Genomic DNA, 294 nt, shown 5'->3' on the forward strand with positions numbered 1-294 from the left:
GAAGCCCCCCCAGCACCCGATGTGGCCCCCCCAACACACCATGAAGACCCCCAGGACCCCATGCAGCCCCCCAGCACCCCCCTAGCACCCCTACAGCCCACCCCCAGCACCCATGAAGCCCCCCAGCACCCAATGTGGCCCCCCAACACCCCATGAAGACCCCCAGCACCCCGTGCACCCCCCCAGCACCCATGAAGCCCCCCAGCACCCAATGTGGCCCCCCCAGCACCCCTACAAGCCCCCCCCAGCACCCATGAAGCCCCCCCCAGCACTCGATGTGGCCCCCCCCAGCAC

The sequence above is a fragment of the Opisthocomus hoazin genome, chromosome 39, assembly GCF_030867145.1.
Source record: "Opisthocomus hoazin isolate bOpiHoa1 chromosome 39, bOpiHoa1.hap1, whole genome shotgun sequence".
Classification (NCBI taxonomy): domain Eukaryota; kingdom Metazoa; phylum Chordata; class Aves; order Opisthocomiformes; family Opisthocomidae; genus Opisthocomus; species Opisthocomus hoazin.